This window comes from Aptenodytes forsteri, unplaced genomic scaffold (assembly GCF_000699145.1).
Source record: "Aptenodytes forsteri isolate BGI_AS27 unplaced genomic scaffold, ASM69914v1 Scaffold361, whole genome shotgun sequence".
Lineage (NCBI taxonomy): Eukaryota > Metazoa > Chordata > Aves > Sphenisciformes > Spheniscidae > Aptenodytes > Aptenodytes forsteri.
The window spans coordinates 568,167-590,519 of record NW_008796212.1 but is presented as its reverse complement, the minus strand read 5'-3'; positions in this window follow the sequence as shown (position 1 = coordinate 590,519).

Genomic DNA, 22,353 nt, shown 5'->3' with positions numbered 1-22,353 from the left:
TGTCGACCAACACCCCCAGGTCCTTCTCTGCTGGGCAGCTTTCCAGCCACTCTTCCCCAAGCCTGTAGCGCTGCATGGGGTTGTTGTGGCCGAAGTGCAGGACCCGGCACTTGTCCTTGTTGAACCTCATACAGTTGGCCTGGGCCCATCGATCCAGCCTGTCCAGGTCCCTCTGCAGAGCCTTCCTACCCTCGAGCAGATCAACACTCCCACCCAACTTGGTGTCATCTGCAAACTTACTGAGGGAGCACTCGATCCCCTCATCCAACAAGACCGGCCCCAGAACTGACAAGACCGGCCCCAGAACTGACAAGACTGGCCCCAGAACTGAGGAGGAATAAACATGGAAAGCCATCAGCATTCATCTTAGCAGCTTCTCACTAATCACATACATACAAAATCCTATTTAAAGTGGGTGTGGTCAGGAAGAAAGAGGTAGCGCAAAAGGCAATACAGAGCTATAACACTGGGCATGGGATAAATCCCCTGACCCGGACAATGTCAAAGAAATGTTCTGTGAAAAGAATATTCTTAACAGCCCAGGTAAGAAAGGAACTTTTTTCTTTGAATATAACTTTGGAGGAATTCTTTGCAGCTAGTACAAAAGCAACTCTGCCTTCAACTGCAAAGCAGCCTGGAGGTCTTGCACACTGTATTTATAGCTTCTAACCCCATGGCTAGTACTCATCCTGCAAAGCATCTGTCTTAAAAACTAATGGAGGAGTTTGGAAGGAGCTTTGAGTTGGATTCCCAACTGGTTCACAAAGTTCTACATTTCTTCTCAAATCTTAAAGATCAGAAGTGGATGACCCCATTAGACTTAAACAGGAAATGACCCAAACTCTTCCCCCCACACTCAAACTGACCTGAAGCTCAATCCTTTTGGAGGATTGAAGAGGTTCAGATCATCTTTTCACCTTCATATTTCTCATGCTTCCAAAGAGCAGCACTGAAGCACAAGCCTGGAAAACACGATGCCTGCATTTACCTTTTGACTGCTGGCAAAGACCAACTCTGCAGCCACCTGCCAGTCCCCAAGGCAAAGGGAGGAATGGTTGTCTTCTCCTGGGACTGCCCAATGGAGATCCCCCTTTCTCAGATGGAGAAATGTCTCTAAAAGTTGCAAGGAGGCACTCTTCCCCACCCTTCAGCTATGAGCAGATAGGGAGGTCCTGCCCTGGGGCAGGAGATGCAGAGGGCTGTGTTAGCAAGCCCCTCTGTGCACAGGGCAATGGATTAAGGGTCTTCCTGTAAAGAGGAGCCCCTTCTCCCTTTCCTTCTGCATCCAACAGCAAGGTGTAGAAGACCAGCCAAATGATGTGGCAGTGTTTCTGCTGGGCATGGTGCGAAAGATGCTGTCTCTTGGGAGGGACAGGGCTGTCAATTGCTGTTATTCCCACCTCTTGAAATCCCCTGAGCTCAAATTGTTGAGAAATTCAGGCACAAAGTCAGTTCAAATGAATACAGATTAGCCACCCCTCATGACTGCATGGATGCATCAGTTCCTGGGCTAAATTCCTTAACTCTCTATTAGTGGCTAATTAAATCAAGTTTCCCATTGCATACTTGAAGTGGTAATGAGCCTGGGGTGACAGCAGCATGCAGCATTCAGAATCTGCAAGACAAGGAGGGGAAAAACAGTGTAAGTACCGGAAAGAGCAGGGGGGAGGGATTTCATTTGTTTGAACAGCAATGCAGCACCTGTCCCATCCTCCCACACGTGCTTTCCTGTACCAGGTTGTTCGCCTAGCCATAAGGTTAGTATTTTGTGACTCAACACACAGCATTGTGCCGTGGTTGCTAGATGCTGATGCTAATTCAGAGCAGCACTCTGCATGCTTGGAGCACCTTTCATCCCTGGGCATCTGACAGTACTTCGCCAGCTACATTCGCTTGCGTGAATCGCCTTGTCAATCACTGCTACGCCAATAACAGCACCCAGCATTTCCAGCATGCTGCCGTCCTCCCATCCAGCTACAATTCTCTCAACGGGGGTCTGTTCAAATGTCATGCAGTAAAGAATGGGCACGGAGGGGAAAGTCGCAGATGAATAAGCCAGGGGGAAATTCAATTTAAAAAAAAAAAAGTCTTACTGTAAAACTTGGAGAGCTGTTTTTGAATAAAAAAGCCAACACTCAATCTTGAAAATGCTTCTGCAATGTCCCTGAAGAGCTGCATTTCATGCGCCTTCCGACCCGTTTCTCTTACGTGGCCAGGAGGCCCCACCTCAGTATCTCCCAGAAAGCACCCTAGTTAGCAGTGAGTATGCACTCCTTGCCTGCTTGTTTTCGAAGTGAGGTGATGTGCATGAAAGGAACCGTAGCCAGAGCCGGCAGCAGGGCCTCTGCAGGATACCTGGAGCTCTGAGGGACTAATGCACCCAAAAAGCCAAAATGTTTGCCCCTAGTTTTTGGGGGGCAAACTGGTGTATCCTAACACTTCTAATGCTAGTCAGCAGTAGTGGGTGGAACATTTCCAAAGAGCTTACAAACATGAGCTGTCCCTGTGTTGATGATCATAGAATCATAGAATCATAGAGGTTGGAAAAGACCTCTAAGATCATCAAGTCCAACCGTCAACCCAACACCACCACCCACTAAACCATGTCCCTAAGCGCCTCATCTACTCGTCTTTGAAATACCTCCAGGGATGGGGACTCAACCACTTCCCTGGGCAGCCTGTTCCAATGTTTAACCACTCTTTCAGTAAAGACATTTTTCCTGATATCCAATCTAAACCTCCTGATGTCTGAGGCAAACTGGTAGTTCTGCTATAGCGAGGATTTGGAGTCGCAGGGAGGGTCGGACTGGAAAGCTTCCAGGAAGGAAGACACAATCCTGCTGTGCAGAGGTCCCAGGCAAGCAAGCAAATGTTACCAAAAAGGTCCCGCAAAGCTTTTTAGACTAACCCAGCCTCCAGCACCTTTGGCTGCCACAGCGCATTTTTCTACGAGATGGATTAAAAACCTCATGTCCCAGAACACCAGCATCGTACCAAAGCAAAGAGGCTTGCTTGCCCAAAGAAGAAATAGAAAGTGTAACTGATATTTTGCCTCTTTGGGAACTTTCGTAAGTGTTTTTTTGGCTGGGTTTCATAAGCACTTTTTTATCCAGGGCTACGAAGTTACAAGTAGCTGATGTGTTTGTGGCCATTCAGTCTGAAGGCTGCACCTCTGATGTTAATTGAATCCTGTGATCCCTAGCACGCCCTTGCAACACCAATAACAGAAACATCTGGCAGAGCCAGCAGAAGTGCATCAGAGCCCTGGTTCCAACAGCGATTAAAAGGGGGGGGGGAGGGAAAAAGCCAATTACATGTAACTGTATTCAGTAAACTGAATTATCTCACTATTAAAGCAGCGCTTGTTTTTTAGATAGTGGGACATTCAAACTATCAAAAGCATTAATTGATTCATCCCCTTTTTCAAGTGCTTTCTCAACAGTGCCTCTATTTGAGAGCTGCAACCTTTTGTTCGCACTGGGAATCTGCATTATACAGGCCATGTTTATATCTTGGTAGCTCTATTCATTCTGACTTTTTTGTCATGTTGGTGTTTTAACTCAAAAATGAGCTGAGACTCCTGCAAAACATAATGGAAAGTTTATTTCTTCTTTTGTGATGCTTTCACTGTTGCTGGAAGTGTAATTTAACAAGGGAGAAAGGGAGAGGAATGTTTTGAGTCTGATTCTTAGTCATTCAGGTCTCAGACGTGGGAGCTAGGTGGATGGGTAGGAAGCCAAAAGGAACCAGAAGCCTTCTCTGTGTTGTTGTGCAGCTTGGCACGTGCATGTTCTCCACAGCTCCAGGGCTGCACTAGGGCAAACTTTTTTTCCTATGCCCTCTACAGCCACCTTTCAACAAAGGGTATTCAATGCTCACAGACATACCCCAAAGGATTTCTGGGCCACCGCTGACCCCAAGGGCTCAGAGCAGTGCCACAAGCAGGCCCTTATGCCCGTTGTGAGTCGCTAAGAGAGGGTGTCTCCATAGCCAGGGATGTCAAGGAATTGTTCTGTGCCGAAGTGGTACATTTGTCACTGTGCACGACTGGGGATGAGGCCCCCTACATATTTTTTTCTGCCTTACTAACTGGATACTGAATGCTGGAAAAGCCAGCCATGAGAGTAAGTCAGATCCAATGAGTTATTTAGGCAAATTGAAAGCATTATGTCAATTTGATGGGCAGCGTTTCAGGCCAGAATGGTACTATTGGCATTTTCTTCCTTCTGAATCAATAACTCCTAAAGGATTACAATTTAATTTTTAAAGGGTAATTCAATCAAGAATTTGAAAACAGAGGGCATTCTTAAAATTAAATTTTAATCAGATTTATTTGTTATTTTGAATTGTACTTGCAGAAAAGAAGAGCAATTTCCGAACTGTTCTTCACCTTGGACTTTAAGGGGCAATTTTTTCTTATATCCCTGGTAGGAATCTGTCCCTTTGCTTGCCTCAAGTTGCTCTTGCCTATGCCAGTTCTATTCAGACATGTTTCTATTAATGCCCTGAAGAGACATCTTGCAAAAAACCCCAAAGACTTGGCTGAGTTTTTCATTGATGACTGCCACCGGCATCAACTGATCTCTCTGCATCTGAGAGTCTCCCCACAGAAGTGGGACTGGCTGACAGAGAAAAGCCCATTTGTTACGTGACAGTATTCCTCCTCTTTTCTATCTTCTATTGCCTCTTTGTCTCAAAGTTAAGAGCCAATGCTCCAAATAAATGCAATTTTAGAAGAGACCTGGGCTGGGGGATTAACAGTACCTTTTGTTCACTGAATTTTCTCAAATGAGATGATTTGGATTTTTGGATACAGCTGCTGATTGGAGGCAGCTGAGCACCAAACTGTTCTAGTCATATGGAAATCCTAGACCTGATCACTTCAGCCCAGTCTTTGAAAAAATTTTTGGCTTCTTCTGGACAATGCAATAGTTTGAAAGCCACATAAGCAGTGCAAGATTCAGGCAAACACCTACTTAGATTGTTGAAAGTTCTAAGCAGGTCTAAATATCTGTGTTTTAATTCCTCTCTCACAGCTATGCTGGGTACCTCAATGCAAAGCTTAGTTCTCAAATTTGTTGCTCTGCAGATGCCTAAGCCATGAAGCACCAGAAGCCTTCAGACGCCAAAGTGCTCATGTGTGCCGTGCAGCACAGTGCGGTGCAGAAGCCTTGACCTCTCTGGTCCCTCCTGGCAGAGATCAGCACTGTTTGGCTATAGCAGCACAAGCCCAGAAGGACACCTGCCTGCAAGCCCTGCTTCGCCTACTTCAGTACCGTGAGAGCACAACTTCTAGGTGCAAGCTGGCTCTTGGGGAGATGTCTTGGATCTCAGCATCTTTGCTATTGGTGCTACACTTCTGCTAGTAAAATCCTCATAGTTCCTAAATATCAGCTGCAGGGCTTCTGTAGCATCACAGCTGCTAAGCAGGGAGACTCATGCAAACTCCCACAGGAACCCAGGAAGCCGTCTTTCTCCTGTGTATCCCTCCCGTTGGGCCTGTGCCCGTCACCGGCAGTTCCAGCCAGCTCTGAAACAGATGAAAACAATCCATTGCGTGCCAGAACTTCAGCCAGGCACAGGAGCACATGGCGCCTCTGCAAAAATATTTAGGAAAGAGTGGCAGCCGCTGGGGGAGAGATACAAAAGGAGTTATGTGAGGAGGCGAGAGGACACACAGGACGAGACACTGAAGACATGAAGAGACACATTAAGAGATGTGAGACGAGAAAATGGAGAAATGGAGGGGACCTGTGTAAGGAGACATTGTTGGCGATCCAGCTGGAGATGACCTTTCGGAAGGAGGCACTCCATGTAAGAGGAGGTACCTGTAAGGGGACTGCAGCTGGTGGAGGACCCATGTCAGAGCAGGTACACCTCCAAAGCCACCCCTGCTGTGCCTCACCTGACTGACAGAGGAAACTAGATTAGGCAGCATCTGAATGGGGGTTTTAAGCACTTTACTAGTGCTTGATTGTGGGATTTAGGTCCTGAAAGTAGCAGAGAGCTTTTACCGAGTATTTAATCTGCATCTGTAGGCATCTAACTATGAGTCAAATGCCAAGACTCTGAAGACATCTTACCTTATTGGTGAGCTCTTGACTTCAGCAGAACTAAATGTGTGTTAAAGCACTCACTGGGGGTGAGGAGCAGTTACACAGTGAGCCATTAGCAATCGAATAGGAACTGTTGTCTTGACAGATGATGCAGTCAGGACTCAGGGGATGCTGATCTCATAGGAATGCATGACATAGAAATGGCAAAGAGCACTCCTGTTCTGGGAAGTGAAACTTCCCAGACGAACCTGATCAGTTCTTCTCCAGGTCTTTCACTTCTATGACATTTTCATTAAGTGTTTCTTCTAATATTTTTCATAACTTGCTTCTCGGGCCCTAATCCTGCTGCCCTTTCAAATTAAGAACCTCTGTTCATTCAGTGACAGTAAATCTGAAATCAAATCACTAATGATCACAATAGCTTTCCATTTTGCAAAAGTCACAGTGACACTGCAGAAAGCAACGGGTGATAAAATACTGCTGTAGTATGCCCTCATCTCAGTACAACTAGATGTATTGTTTCAAAAACAATGATTCCTTCAGATTTCATTAGAAACCCCCATTAAGCAAACTCTCCACTAAATAATGTGTACCTGACACTTTTTGTCATGCAGCCACACAGCGATAAAGGACACTTGAGGTGGAGTAGTGCAATAGGGTGACACATGGCACAAAGAAACAATAATGAAGATAATTATGAAGATAAGGTCCCTTTGGGAGACCATTGTACTAAATGCCTCAGAAAACCTGAACTACCAAGAGGTTTTCCCATAAGCACTCTTTTCATGGAGAAGTACTCACACACCCCAGAACATCAAGGTTAAAAATGCTTCCTGCTTCATTATTGTAAGGCAATGGTTTTCTTTTGAACTATTGTTTATGTGCCAGATGGGCCATTGATGCTTTGTTTGAAATAGAGGGAATTGTGTGATTATAAAATGCAATAAAAACCTCAAACACCTCTCTGACTGAAGTGTGATCAGCAATAGTTTTGTTTAAGGTGACATCTAAAGCCTGAAAAACTTGCTGTAATTAACCATGGAGGAAAGAAAACAAAATGACGCTGCACATATTTTTTCAGGATTTGATGCTCCTGCAATCTGAATTAAAACTGTAGAATAAGAAACAGATGGAACAGAGTTCTTCCGCCAAACTAAGGAAGGAGAGTGGTCAAGCACTAGAGAGGATTTTGCCATAGTGATTAAAGACTAAGGAAAATCTCATCATACCCATAGGGGTCAATAAGTACCTTGGAGCAAAATCCAATAAGAGAGGTACAGGCTTAGGTGGAATATAGCCTGGGACAGTGATCCAGAAGATGTTTGCCCCAGCAGCTGCAAAACCCTGATGCAGCAAAATGATACTGGTCCCCATACTTAGTTCCTGAATGTTTTCTCGTTTCTCCACTGGGTTGAACACTCTTCAATAGGAGTATCTTGATTTTCTGCACCTCCTCCTATAATCCACACAAACTAGTAAGGTTGTATTACCAAAAAAAAAAAAAAAAAAAAAATTTAAAAAAGGATGAGGGAAAGGGTGGAGAGAGGTGGTTTCTGTTTTTTGCAATCATCAAGAAATGAAATTTTCAGCTATAGTTCTCTTTTTGTTTTATGTACCTAGCATTTATTATCTGCTAAAAAAAAAAGTAGTTATGTCTTTTCTAGCATTTATTATCTGCTAATAGTTCTCTTTTTGTTTTATGTACCTAGCATTTATTATCTGCTAAAAAAAAAAAGTAGTTATGTCTTTTTTGTACATTTCTGTTTCTTTCTGATTATCAGAGTGTGTTGTCAATTCCTTGCTGCAGGCACTGTTTTGTCATAATCCTTTCAGAATAATAAAGCTAAAAAACCCCAAGAATAACACAATATGAATTCCAATGATCTCTCTTTTTCAATTAATGGCTCAAATAAGCATTTGATTTACATTCATAGAGACACTTGCTGCAGGCTAATTAAAAATAACGTATTGTTGGCAGATCATTTATTGAGGGAAAACAAATTGACAAAAGATAAATTAAGTTGCTATGTAATTAACTAAAAAAAAAATACACAGCTGAAATAGTAAATTAATAGATACATTTATCAATATCTCAACCAGGAGTGAATAAGGAAGTTTAAATTTCCCTGTAAGAAATAGGTAACAAGAAGATGTGACTGAAATAATATTTTAAGTATTCTGTGACTCAAATTTGCATACACACCGGTGGGAGTAAGCCACAGCACTGCAAGATTTCATGTACTGAGACCTTGAACTTGTCAGTCCAAGGTCTTCTCTGCTGGCCAGTATCAGATGTTTCAGGAAAGGGTAGAAGAAACAGTGCGGGAGATGATAGACAGTGAGCAACCTGCCTCCTAGAAATCTACCTCCTGATTCTTAATGGTTTTGATTCTGTATTCCTGAGGAATGAGAGTCTATAGCCATTCCACAAGTTCTTTTAAAAAGTGTTTTAAGTGCAATCAGTGGCAATTCTTAGTAGTTTCATTACAAGGATAAATGCCCAGTCATTTAATTTCATATGCATTTTCTTGCTGTCCTCATCATTGTAATATCTGTGGATAATATTGGTTTGTATTAAGCCGTGTGATTAAAAATTGCCAAAAGTTTTCTTTATCTGTCTGATAGCAATTCATTAAAATTATCAGAGATTTGCCCAGGAAATCTGTCCAAGGGAAGTCTCAGTGCTCTAAATTATGACGAATTTGGCATAAGAGACACTGGCTGGAACAATTCAACTATCCGGCATATTAATACAAAAATAATTAGTACAGGATTGCTCAGGCCTGGGGGAGGAGGAGCTGCTGTGCCCTGTGTCTGTGGTGCTTGAGGTACACGGGGCTAGACTTAACTGAAAGTTTCTGTGTAATGAAAGGAAGAGTGACATCAACCCCAGGAAACAGGTGAGGCAGGATTAGCAAAATATAGCCAGACACAAACTGTCTGGCAACTTTTTACAATGTGTTGGTAATGCGGTCTTTAAATACGAGTTATGCATGTGGCTTTCCCAGCTCTGACTCTAACCGAGAGGGAGAAATTGGTCGAGAATAGGAAGGGGGAAGGCAATTTGAGTGAGAGAGTCCAAGGACTGTGCAAGTTCATGACGTTTTGGCAGGATGACAGAGTACACAGCGGACTTCAAGATGACAGACATCAGTACACCCTGATAATCGGGGGGTAGGAGCTCATAAGACACAAGTCTAAAGGGAAAAAAATAATCCAGAAAGCTGTCAGTTCTTTAAAGTCATTATATTACAGGTACAAGTGCAAATTATTCCAAAATGAAGGAAGGATTTCAAAGACATCAGCCTGGCTAAATGAGAAACTATTCAGTGTCCTGAAAGAAGAGGAATACAGAAGGTGAAGACTACAACAGATTGATAAGGTTGATTCTAGAACGACAAACAGCACAACCCGTAGGTACAAAAGGCCAGATCTCTGTGAGATACAACAACCAAGGGACAGAAAAGGTTGCCAAGAGTAGCCTGGAGTTACCTGCCTGAAAAGAGGATAGGCAAAGAAAGAGTTAATCTGCCTTTCAGAAGGAGGAAAAAACCTATTGACAGATGTTGGCAGAAGACCAGTTGCTCATGTTTTTGTTCTTGTTTTTCCCCTGCAAGTTTTCACTGAAAAGGTCAAATACAAGCCAGTATCTATAGTCAGTGGGGAGAGGCATGGTCACCTCTACAGCCTAAGCCCGACCAGGAACTTCGTTTTGGTTGCTCTAAATCCCTTTGAGGGGAAATCTCTCCTTCCTTTGGCCCTCAGCAGAGGCTCAGATGAGCATCTCTGGGTTAATCTTCACCTGTGGGAGCTCCCACTTCAGTATCCTGTGACCATGCTGAGTGTGATATAGCGGAGTCAGGGCCTGTGAATCCCAGCATCCATTTCTCCTTTCTTCATCGAACAGCCCTGTGGAGTCCTTGTGGTTAATATCTGATGAAAGAAGGCATTGGTGCTTAATGCACAATCTGGGTTTCCATGGCTCAGAAAGAACAAAATTATATTTAGGAGTTGGATTTCCAGACCTGCATAAGGAGGGTATATTAGCATTGATATTTGGATAGGATAGTCTCCCACCTTGTCCGCTGAACAGAACATGAGCTTTGAATATCATATCAAACGTTTTCTGCTTCACTGAGCTTCTCTTTTATACTCTGTTGCTTTCCTTTGGCTTTTCAAGGTATGACCATTACTGAAACAGAATAATAACTAGTACCAGGGATCCCACTTCAATTGCACATTCACACAAAAGCCATTGCTTAGCTTTCGGCAATTGTGTATAATTTGGAAAAAAGAAAGAGGAAGAGAAAAATAATTTGTTATACTTCAGCAGGCAAATGAGAGGATCCAAATGAGAGTGGCTTCATAACAGCATGACAGCTAACTTGGTAACTACTCACGGAGCCGATTGGGAATGGACTCGCTCAGCAAGGTAGTGTTGTATGCTGACCTCAGTCATTCAGATGGGAGAGCTTTATCGCTGAACTCAGTGGGAATATAAATGATGTTCGATGGAAATACTGCCAGCAAAGCCCCTCTGGGTTAGGAGATCAGCTCTAGAATAATTTGGGTGGGAATTTGAAGAGTTCCATGGGAGTACAAAACTGATTTCCGCTTTCAACTGCAAATGAAAAGAAAATACATTGAGTTAGTAAAAATGTTGCATACATGAGTGCAAGGAGGGAGACTGTAAAAGAAGATAGAGTTCTCCGATATTCTGTCTAGCATTAAAAAATCATGCTGGTAGGTAACTTGTCAGCAAAGCATGGCTCTGTGTTGAGCCTCCCACAGCATTCATATTACAAAGTGCAGTTTTGATGATTTTTTGTCTCACCCGGCACAGAATGCCCCGAAAGCCTGTCAACCCCATCACTGCCACCATATGTAATCTACACCAGGAGAACATGGAATTTTCTCTATCTTAGTTTCTGAGTTTTCTCATGCATTTTTTTTTGAAGAGGAAATTATTTTTTTGTGGAAGTTTCTTTCTGCTTTTTATCTTCGGAGGTCTTAGTTCAGCTGTTTATCCAAGCTGTAAGGGCTAACCAGAGTTTGGGTTATTGTAAGGATCTGGAGGGAGAAAAGTAGTTGAATTTTGCAAAAACCACCCTAAGTCTAACTGATTTGTTTTAACTAGAAAAGACCTGATTCTGCTACAATCTTACGTAATTTTCTCATCAGAGCAACTCCACCATCTTCAGTGGAATTGTCTCTGATTTACATCTGCATGTGAGAGAAAAATTAAGCCCTAGTGTGTCTGAGAGACAGAAGCTAGAGCCTGTAGATGTGATGTTACCAAAGTGGTTTTTTGTTTGTTGGTTTATTGGTTGGTTGGTTTTCTCTATTTGTTCCTTCAGCCCCAGCCCTGTCTCTGTTTTCAGAAACTGGAAACAGTATGTTTGTGGCAGAAAGGTTTTGGTTTGTTGGAGAGGGAAAACGGATTTTACTGTTTCAAACCAGTTTTTCTACTGAAAAAGAAAAAGAAGTTTGGAATAGTGAAAGAAAAGTTCGGGGTTTTTTTTTCAGGACTAAAAATGTTTCAGGAAAATGTCTGTTTTGCTGGAAATGCAATTCTTATCAAAACAGAGAGATGCAATAGAGAATTAAAAATAGAGATTCAACTGAATCCATTTGTCCCTGATCCTAGCTGTGAAATGTTGACAGACTGTGGCTACCCTATGGGTTTGCTTCCATCTGTTACCACACTCTTCAACCTCTGTGCCTGGTATTTCCTACTGGCTATACCAGTCTGAAGGTTTAGAAACAGGAAAAATCAGGAATCCCAAACTAGGTCTGGACATCGCAGCTTTAGTCTAAGTCTAATGGTGCCATATGTCACTGGGAATTTATATAATCTTTATTCCCTTTCTGTGACTCATTCATTGGACTGACTCATCCTCCTAGTTAGGCTTTTTTCCCCTGTGGAAAACACAGCTTGTTTTTATCCAGACCCCTACCTTCCATTTTGTTTAGGGTCAATCCTCGCCTCTTTTTATACTGGACCAAGAACACGGAGCATCTGTTTTTGCAGCTGTCCTTGTTCCAACACAGCTGTGCAGTTGCCGTCCCTTGGGTACTGTTACAGCCATAAGCAAATGTCACTTACTCCCACTGCTGATGCCTTCAGGTCCTTTCCATTTGCTTTGTGTTTAGTCTCCTAGCCCTGCCAATATTCAGTCCAGCCTATGTCACTCAAAGCCTATATCTGTCATCCAGAGGGACCCATTTCTGAGATAGAGAAGAGTGAATCCAGCCGTAGCTTCATGAGATGCTGTCCCCAGAACAGCAGAGCACTGAGCTCTTCTGCCCACGCTGGTAGGAGGTGACTAGCAGGTTGACAAGACAAAGTAGTCTTGAAGAGAACATATTGTTGTGCTGGGATCAAGACCTGGATATTAATCAGAGGGGCCATTCCAGGGCCCAGGTGGACTCTGGGAATGTCAGAAAAAGGAAAGGATCAACTACTGTTCTGTCTATTAAATAGGGGATTGAATCTCAGGAATAACGTGCCCTTTGCCTGGACAACTGGACAACTTTATTCTGGACACTTTTGTGATAATGGCGTGACTCCAGCCCTAGTATGGGTTGCACAGCTGCATGGTCACAACCCCATCACTGAATGTACCCATGGTGCTAATGGCAAGCTGCAGCCTTCATAGATCCACCCAATAAATACACAATTGTAGGATGACAAAGCAGAGACTGTTGATGTCTCTCACAGCAGAGAAGAGGAGGCTTGACTGCAATAAATAGAAAGAGGAGACGTTATTAAGGTGGCTAAACATATGTAGACACTCCATATTTTATCTAGGTCGTATGCTAGTGCCACATACTGCCACTGGGAATACATCTATGTAATGAAGAAAGAACAGAGAGGAACACGCCAAGCCCTACAATTTGCTTGTTCTGCTGCTCATAGCTTGAGTGTGGCATGACTAACTGACACAGGTGGGCAAGGTTGGAGCTACACTCAGGTATCAAACTTGCAGGGAGCCTCCCTCAGTGATTTCTTAGCATGGACTTCAGATGTTACAATGTGATTGACAGTGTGCCAGTGAGCAGAGAAATACTTACAGTGACCCAACACCGATGGAAAGATCTACTGGCCCTGGTAATGGTGGTATTTCTTCCCTGCATCTGGAAAACTGTTCTCATGGACTTTTTTGGGAGAAGATGAATAGTGGCTGTGAGCAAAGCATACAGTGTACAGTCAAGATAGCACTTCATTAGCATGATGATTAGATTTGGTCTGAAATCCTGATGAAAGCAGATCTTGATAATGACTAGAAATAAAATCCCTGAAGCAGTTTTGTAATGCAAGTATTGGAGGAGACCAAGTAGCTCCAGGCAGCAGAGGCATGGCTATGATGAATTTAATAAGCAGTGGGAACTTTGTTTATATCAGATATAGAAGGAACAGCCCAAAGCCAGGTTGCTATAGCATATTGTGGTAGTACATATTTTATTTATTATTGAGTGCTATATCAGAAAGAATTTTCTTCAGATCCTCCCTTTGCTCCTCATTTTTAGTTTTTCTCTCATCTGTTCAGCTGTCCTTGATGTTCGATACATTTTTCATCCTCTGTCTTCACTGGACTTCGCCTTTCTACCTCTTTTCCAAAAATTTCCTATGTGGGCATAGTCTCAAGAACTTGAGGTTCTCACTGAGGCTTTGATGCAAGGGTGTTTTAATGTCTTACTCAGCCTCTGTGAATCCATCCCACAGCAAACCTTTAGGTTTGGTCAGACTTTGATAGTGCCTGTGCCTTGAACTAAATTTCTGTGAGAGACCAAGTTCATCCATCCTGAAGCCCCATGGAGGTTTCAGAGATTGGTTACATGAGTAAGAAGAAGATGATAAGAGTAAAGAAGACACGTGGTGTTGGAGTGTTGAGATCAGTTTCAGATGAACTCAACTAAGGTTCAGCCATTTCTCCTCAAAATTCTCACGGAGGAAGATAAAAGATTTTGTCTTTTAGGATTGGTGTCTTATTAGAGTCAATTACAAGAATCAGTGAACTTAGCTGTGGCTCTATTAGGAAGCTCACAGAAATTGTGACTATTTCTCTTAGTTTCAGGCACTTCATTCAGGGAGCACAAGCAGCCTGATAAGCACATTCACCAAACGCAGTGCTTTCAGCCCTGCCTGCTGGTCTAAGCATATTTTATCCTGAGACTATGGAGGCCTTTCGAACCTTGGATTTGGAAAAGACATCTCAAACTAATGGCCAGTCTGGTCAGTATGTGGCAACAAGTCATTGAGAACTGAGCACTCTGGAGAGCTTTATTTTACATCTACCATGGCCAAAGACTTTGAACTGTGATAAATATCTCCACAATTCAGCACAAAAAAAGTCTGTGTGATGAAGCAACCAAAACCTATATCCAAATCACCCAAGAATCTGTGAGAAACTCTCTATAAAGTCTTTGCATCCCAGAAAAATTTTCTCTGGATGGAAATCTGCAGTAAACATTAATTCTAGGACGATTCCCTCCACTTATCAGAAAAAATTTCTCTGGATGGAAATCTGCAGTAAACTGTTTAATTCTAGGACGATTCCCTCTACTTACGTACCAAAGAGTTACTCTTCCTAGAAACTAGTGTTCATGTCAAGAAATCACTTCTCTAAATTGCAACTTGAAGTGACATTTGGCCCATAGGGAGTTAAAGCTGACTATGATCATTCTTTTATTACATTCTCTGGCCTCTAATATCTTTTAGTACTTTCAGTACTCTACTTTGACTATAACTGTTTTGTTCCAGGGGCCAGCAATATAACCCTGCTATTACATCTTGGCATCAACAAGAAAGGCGCAGAAGACAACAGCTGCATGAAAATGTGCTTTTTGCAATACAGAAGGAAAGCTGGCATGACACGAGTCTTCTATAAGACTAGAAGTGGGCTTGAATCCAGGTTTAATTTTGTGTAACTACACGAGTGTTACGGTTTCTGTCCCTGTTGCTAGCAGCTAGTATGACTGTATCTTGGACTGAAATAATTCACATGGAGGTTTGGAAGAGTCAAACTTGGAGCATCTGTTGATAGACTGTGCTACTGCGCTACTTGTGCCAAGTCCTGTACAAGCTGGCTAAACAAACAAGACCTTTGGCTTGCCTCGCACTGACCTTGCCCGAGCTCTTTCCCTGCAGACTTTTCCAAAACCCAGGCTGAGACAATCTCTCAAAGCAGGCTGTGGACTTGTAACATGAGCAATGGGTGAGTGAATTTGGTTTTGAGTGGGTTGGACTTATACTGAAATAACATTGTTAATGAGTCTGATCATCTGATGACCTTCATCCAGCCCCACTGGCTTTTCTCTGTAGAAGAGCCACATGGCTGCAAGAGCAGGCACCCTGCACAACCCATGACTCTGGTTTCCATGCAAGGACACCATGGAGCCACTGGGGCAGGAGGGGCATGGGGCCTGATGGCCTTTCCTACTCCATCGGCATGATCAGGCTACAGCAGTCACTGCAGCTGTGTGGGGAGAAGGAAAAGAGGTTTGGCACTGAGATGCAGCAATAGAGGTCAGATCGTTGCTGTAGGTACATTCTCTGGGATTAATTTAGATAGGCGTAACAAGGCCAGCTCCAAAACTTGAAGCACTCAGGACTCATGACCTGAAACTTTCCCCACAGGGCAGGTGCCCCTGCCATTGCCTAAAGAGAAGAAGAAAGAGAAAATCTGAGATTTATTCTTCTTTTGAAAGAGATTATTTCAAATCCACCTCCAACGCACAGAGCCTTTTGTACTAAAGGCTATAAATAGCAATAATAGCCCAAAGATGTAGGAGAGTCAGGTCTGATTCTCTCTGCTTCCTGAAAAGATTAAAACTCACTGTCTCTTACTCTTAAGAAAACAGCCTGGCCGCCTTAGAGATGTGGTGAATATGGAGGGGCTCTGTTTCTTTTTAATTCTTCATTTAGGCATCGACACTTCATCTACATAGTTCCTACTTTTGTTGCTTAAGTCTTGTTTTTGATATGGTACTTGCCCTGCACCCTTTTTGCTTGAAGAGCTGCCATGGTCCATTAAAGAGTCCTCCTGTTTGTATCTTTTCAGCCAAGGCCTTACTCCACCCCAAGTTTACATCTCATTTCCTGCTTCAACGTGTCAACTCAACCATTAGGAAATGAAGGTCATTTGTATAGCACAGTCTTGTTTGCCACAGCAGTTGGGTATAATCGCAAAACGTCTGAGAGAGTATGGGAGAAATGACTGTGGTAGAAAATGAGCTTCAAAAGCTCTGAGCAGTTTATGTGAGAAAGCCTTGTTTCCATTAGTAAAATACAGATTTGTTATGACATTGCAAGTCTTAGCTGTGATATGCACAATATTTCCTTGGAATATCTGGCAGCTGTATCACTGTTTAATATATCTATTAAATACTACATCTAGATGTAAAAGCAACCAGTAAAACTTGTTTATTTACCTTTGAAACCTTTGACAGAGTAAAGCATATCACTCTCTAGATATATTTCCCCATTCCAATCTACTAGATATTTGAAATGACAGCAATAAAAGAAAAAACTATAGATTTCCTTTCCAGGTCTGCATTTACTGTGGACAAAACAAAGACTATCAAAATGCATTTATTTATTTATCTATTGCTGCTATCTTTTGAATGCACCAAAAGTAAAAATCGAAGTGTTGCCCTGATGTGCTTGTACAATTGCATAAAATATCCAAGAGGGACCAATAATCACTATCTTCACAGAGGTCTTCTCTGTAATCAATCTTCAGAAAAAACTCAGCATTTTGTTTTTATTGGCATTTATGGCCATATTTATTGTCCCTCTGCTGGGACAACTAAGGGTTTTCTTGGCTGGCACGCACATGCACACACACATACCTTCCAGTGTCTCTCAACTATCAATTCACAAAAATTGCTTTCAATTCTGAAACTATAACATTTCGAACAAGAGAGGGCGAAATAAAATAGAACATTAAAAGAGCCTTGTGGGTTCAGACAAGTGCACAGCAACCAGGAAAGCCAAGAATGAGAATCTTTTTGCTTTCCCACTTGATGAAGGTTACAGTCTCCTGGTGACTTGTTTTCTTAACTTTAATATCTTTTGATATTTTTCCAGTCCTGTTATAGCCAGAGCTTTAGACACATGAAATAGCTTGTGTATCAGGAGGAGCAAAGGGCAGCTTGACCTTGTCTCTTGTCACTTTTCCGTTTGCTCAGCGGGAGACAACACACTGCATTAAATCGCTAAAGTTTATAACAAGATGAATCAAGGTGGAGGCAGGGAAAAGGGAGAGAGATAAAAAGCAAGCATGTACTTTTTGTGATTCCCTTGAATCTCTCCAAATAACTGAAGAAATGCATGAACAAGGGAATATTTTGTCAATTTTTTCCACAGCAAACGTAAAAGAGATTGTGATCTTCCCCAGGTAAAGCTGTTAATACAGTGACTAGATGAACTAGGCTTACTTCTGATCTGAAGTACTGAAGAAGCAGGTTATATTAAGACCTGAAATTGTTTCTTATTTATTTTCCCTCCTCCTCTTGTTTGTTTGTGTAATTTTACAAGGTGACTGCTGAAAGAATGTTCGCAGTGCAGGCTCAAGCGGAGCCAAGGAAGGAGAGAGACAGGGCAACGGGAAGGGAAGGTGCTCCATGTGCAGACCTGTTATAAGTAATAACCTTCCCAGTGTGTCTATCCAAGTAATTAGACAGGCATTAATTACCAATTCAGGGTTTGTACATGCTAAACGTGTACACGTGCTCATGTGAATGAGCACATGATAAACCGAAACTACCAAAATGACATATGGTAATTTTGTAAAAGGGGAATGAAAAGGTATTTAGGTGCAATTCATAAGAAAGGAAAATATTGTTTCCATATTTTTTCCTGTGATGATCAGTATATAGTTCACAGTATATCTGTTTGAGTGTATCTACATTATATATCCTTACAGATCATATCATTGCATAATCAATACCTGGGAATCATTTAGCAAAGTGTTCTGATAGTTTCCAGTTTAGAAGTCAATTTTATAATGAGAATGACGATGACGACAAAGTCAGTTTTATAGTAAGACTGAATGGAGACCAAGATAAACATGCTAAATTTATGTTATAAAGACTTTTAGATAATAAGTGCAGAACAGCCACAATGATAAGCCAATCCAACCTTCTGGACAAGGTAATCAGAGAAATTCCCTGAACGAACATTCAGTGTTCATCTAAAAATTTTTCAGTGATGGAGAATCTCCCATCAAGCTGTGTAAGTTGTTCCAGTGGTTAACAACTATCACTGCTGAAATGGTCTAGACTATTTCTAATGTCATTGGATCTATCATACCTCCATCTGCTAGACTAAAAGCCCCAGGACCAGAAGACTGACTTTTTTGTGACTAGCCAGCCTAGGAGCGCTCTGTGCACCACTTCGTAGTGGCTTCTGTATCATAAGCAGTTCACATATGACTGTTTAGGAACTCTTGCACTGAGGACCTCCTACAAAAATGTCATGTCCAAAAGGCCCAGCCTTTGTGTCCATGAAACCTCTTCAGTGGACAAGTTGTATGACTTTGGAATGGGCTCAAAATTTAGACCTGTGCTTGGGAAATGGTGTCCAGCTTTCTTTTGGGCCACTTCACTGTCTAGGTCTTGAAGGTCTTCTGTGTTTTGGAGGACTTAAAATCCACAACCAAATTCTGTTTAATTTTAATATCCTTTCTAACCAGAAAGGGTAAAGGAACTTTAAAAAGTCTATTTACTCAATGAAATACGGGATTTGGATGTAAAAAGCTACAAAACACTTGCAGTTTATTTTATTTTTTACGGGTATCATATTTCAGATACTTCTTTGATATTTGCTCTCCATGAAGCAAACTGACAGACAAAACAGCAGTGAAGACTGGAACAGCACTGAACATGCTTCAGGTGCAACTCAGCCAGGCACGCTCAGCTTTATGGATTTAATTAGGTCTAATACTTTGCACGCTGGGAGAATAAAAGCCTTGTACAGACAGTATTTTTTTTGTGTCAGCTTTGCAAATGGTTAATCAAATCGACAAGTTCAACAAGTCACTTCCCTCTTTGTTATTCATACATTGATATTTCATTGATATTCATACATTGATATTTCAATAGGAATTTTCTGAAGGGTTGCAATTTTACCATTTACAGGAACAATAACTTATATTACTACAGAGATGGTTATAACTCAGGACAGGATGCTGATACCCTCCCTTCCCAAATGAAGGTATCTTGTTTCTCATGGAGAGCCTCATCCGAGGCTTCTGCCATGGGCTGACCTTCAGCAGACATGAATGTGTTTAAGCAGTAGCTCAAGTATAAGTCACCCAAGGTCCTGTTGGGATGCCATTCTGCTTGTTGACATGGCAAATGTCACTGCCATGCAGTGAGGCCTGTCAAAGAGTGCCATCGCTGACCTCTTGAGTTGCTCCATACCTCCAGCAGTCTGGATTTGGATTGGGAAATGGGGGCAAATGACGGGGAGAGAAGATCCAATTTTTCATGCCCATTTTCAACTTCCTAGGGAAGAATGGCTGAAATACAGAGGGCCTTGCTCAAATGTCTGTGGGTGAATATGGAAAGCACTGCTGGAAAACATCTGCCAGCACAGACCTGGACATGTCAAAGCATGAAGGGAAGGAGCCCTACACTGCCTTCATGCTCTTCATTAAATTGCCTTTGCTTTCCTGAGTGTCCCTCATACAAACATCTTTCCAAAGGGATAGATAGGGGGAGAGCTAGGAACGGTCACTATAAAACCAGATGTCTAAGTTACAGTCCTCACTGACTTTTGCTCTGTTTACAGTCAGTGGAGAGAGATATTTCAGAAAGTCATTCAGAGCTTTGAACAGTGACTGTTATTCTCCAGTGATGGACTCTATGGGGAATGACAACCACTGAGCTCCTGACTCAGATGGTGGGTGCTGGTTACGTAATGTGGATTCCCCACCACCACGGACACCACATTGGTGCTTCAGTCTTGCAATCTGTTAAAACTGAGGACAGTATTGACAGGGCTTGCTCTCAGGAGTGTTGTTAGAGCACAGTCATTAGTGTCTGCAAATAGCTCTGAGAGGAGCCATTAGAAAACTGTAAAGTGCTATTACTAAGTACCCACTTACATTTTAAAAGAGGGAAACCAGATGCACTTGCAATATAAAATTACATATATTTTAGACAAAAGATATAAATAATGGAAGGAAAGTATCCAAGAGAGAGCACCATACTGGCCAGTCCTTTGTAAAAAGTTGCAGAACAGTGGGAATGAGCTGGCTGCTAAATGCCTGGAAACATGAAGGTTGAGTACACAGATGACAAAAGTCATCACAGTTTCATGTTCTGCATCCCTAAATTATGTGGTGTTTCAGGGCTAGTGAGCACCTTTTCATAGAGGAGGAAGTTATTCTTGACAGTAATTTGCTTTAGCAGCTTTCCTGGAATCTCACAAATTTGTAGAGCACAAAACAAAAAAAAAAGCTCTAGATTTTTTTTCATTGTGGAACAAAAAAACCAAGGCTACAAAAGTGTATCTATCTCTCTGTATTTTTTTCCACATGAGGCCCCTGATTTAATTAGTCGAGTCACCAGAGACTTTGAAAGAAGCTTTCTTCAAAATCCTTTTCCAGACTCTCAGGGATGGAAGTAAAAATAGATTTTAAATTGGTCTTGGGCAACTGCTGTTTACTTTAGAGGTAGATTAAAAAAAAAAAATCTATTAATGAACACTAACAATGGCCTTGCTCCAAGTCTTTGTCAACTCAGTCCCAATTACTCCACTTTCAGTCTAGCAACATAGGGCAGCACAATCCTAGGGTCATTCCACAACCACTGAGGGAGGGACTCCAGATTCACATTGGCACAACTAGCACGGTGTGGCCCACTGCTGGGACGTAATCAAAAGTCCCTTCCTGCTTCCTGCAGCAGTAGCAGAAAGGGAGATCACAGCATTTTCTCTGGACGTCTGCAGAAGACAAGGGCCAGGCAGACCTGCAGGTGCTGTGCACTGCTGTTTTGGGGAAGTAAAGCAACTGTCTCCATCGGTGACAGCTCTGTTAGAATCATAGAATCATAGAATGGTTTGGGTTAGAAGGGACCTTTAAAGGTCATCTAGTCCAACCCCCCCTGCAATGAGCAGGGACAAAAGGGGCAATGGTCTTCTAGACGACTGTGGGCATGTTGCTTTCTGTAGCCTATTCCATGACATACTATGCCTTGCATGCTGTACAGGTCAACACAAAACCAGAGATAATACAGGATGAGATGTTGATTTCTTCTCATCTGTTCTCAGGGTGGCCCAAGATTGCTGACTGCATGGATAAATGTGCTTTAGGGACCATGTGCTCCTGAATCAGGTGGTGGTTGTGTCTGATGACACACAAAAAAGTTCGTCTGAGCACATTTGCTTATGCAAGCCTGCTGTGTTGGAAAGGCACACAGGCTGAGCAGGCTGGAGGGGCGGCAGCAGTGAAGAGGAGAAGCCAAGCAGTCAAGCTTATGGCTGCTCCTGTGCTCCCCTGCCTTGCAGAGCAGCACCAGCATAGACTCAGAGATCGAGCCCCCTGGGGTCACTGCCTTTGCCGCAGAGCCATTCCTGAACACAAGCTGGGGATCAATATCACCTTTCAGGCACAAATAAGGAACTGCTACCTCAGCTAGAAAGTCTTCAGTAATTTTGTAAGGAAAATCTTCCCAGCCAGTCAAAAGAGGGGATTGTCCCGCTGTATTCAGCATTGGTGTGGCCTCACCTTGAGCAGTGTGTGCAGTTCTTCCTCCAGAGGTTCTTCCTCCAGTAAGCCCAGCGTGTGACTCCTGTAGGACAGCTTTATGGCTTTGCCAGCTGCAATGCTGTAGTTCTGTCCCCAGGTGTGATGTAGGATGGGCAGGAGAAGCCCAAGCCCGCTCCCTGCAGCCCCGCTGCCCCTGGCCCCTGGTCTGAGCTGGGGGAGGAAGGGGCACGGACTCCCCAAGAGCTCTGAGGGATTGCTTTGGTTTGAGTGGCCCTGGGTGCTGGTGCAGCTCCCGGATTAGCCCCAGGCTGGCCTGGTGCTGGGCTTTGCCGAGTGCAGCGCCGGTGCCTGGGGCCTTTGGCTTTCCTGGGCTGGAGCCAAACCCTTCATGTCCCTGCAGGCAACCCCCGGCCCGGGTGTGGAGACAGTGACCGTGAGACTGTAGAGACAGGGCAAGGCAACTTGAAAAGATTTATTATCGAGAACAACAAACAACGTATCGTTACTAACTCCTATAATAAGGTAGTTCTACCCCTATGACGCTTACTGGCTACCTAAGATCTCTGCTATGTCCAGTC